Source organism: Notothenia coriiceps, unplaced genomic scaffold (assembly GCF_000735185.1).
Source record: "Notothenia coriiceps isolate Sejong01 unplaced genomic scaffold, NC01 NC01_scaffold00034923, whole genome shotgun sequence".
Taxonomy (NCBI): Eukaryota; Metazoa; Chordata; class Actinopteri; order Perciformes; family Nototheniidae; genus Notothenia; species Notothenia coriiceps.
The window spans coordinates 53,787-54,878 of NW_011367624.1; positions in this window are offsets into that span (position 1 = coordinate 53,787).

The following is a 1,092-nucleotide window of genomic DNA, read 5'->3' on the forward strand; positions in this document are numbered from 1 at the left end:
GAGGGGGGTATAAATATCGCCCTTTTCTGGACACTTCGGCTTTTCTACTCTGTCACTCTCTTTCACACACACGGCGGACCAGCCCACTTCCTTACCAACCCCATCCCTCACAGCGCTGCCCAGACTTCCCACTGCAATTACTTATAAAAACTTTTCAGGGCCGCCACACGTGGTCAGGTTTTTAAAGAGCTGCGTCCCCCTCCTCACGTGGTGCGGGGGGTATTGAGTCGTCACAGACCCCCTGAATGATCACCGAAAAATAAGGCAGCGTAGACAATAGCTCGTCTTGATGAATTCAATTCTTTCAGGACCCTGTACCGTTGTCCAGGCAGCTCCGGACAAAACAATCGTTGCCTTGATAGTCCAAGAAAGACACACTCGCTCGGTTGCTCTTAGAAACTTCCTCCAACTACTTCCGAATTGGGATCTAAAGATAATATACATCTGACCGGAACTTGTTAGGTTCTCTCAGTCCAAGAAGTCTCAGTTCGAACTCTTCTAACAAGATGTTTCCTGCTGCTTAAGCTGGTTTGAGGCGCAACTAATAAGAGAAGAAAGATCAACACGCTCGCTGGTGATTCCAGTAAAAAAAAAAAAGAAGTTAAAAAGCAAACAAAATGACAGCTTGAACTGACCTGGTCTGCGGTGGTAGCGGCAGTGGTGTTCGAGTCGGACATGATTTGACGCTGTGACCCAGTGGTGCTTCTCTGCTGGCCACTGTAGGCTCCTTCATTCACACCTTGTCTTTCAGTTCCGCAGCGAAAGAGGGGGGAGAACACACAGTATACCCTCCCTTTTGCCCTGGCTTGATTAATGCCTGAATTACTTTCACCTCATTTCATCTGATGGAGCTCTGCTTCCTCTCCGCCTCTCTTGCTCATTCGGCATGGTAGCCCACTCTCTCTCCCCTCTCTCTCTCCCCCCTCCCTTCCTTCTGCCATCCGGCTGTGCCATCCCTCCCTCCTTTGCGCTCTTACTTTTTTTACTCACCCCGCCCTCTTTCCCCTCTCACTCTTTTACTTTCTCTTTCTGCCCCCTTTTTTCTGTCTTATTTCACCATTTCAGGAATATGCGCCATCCCCCCCCCACCGG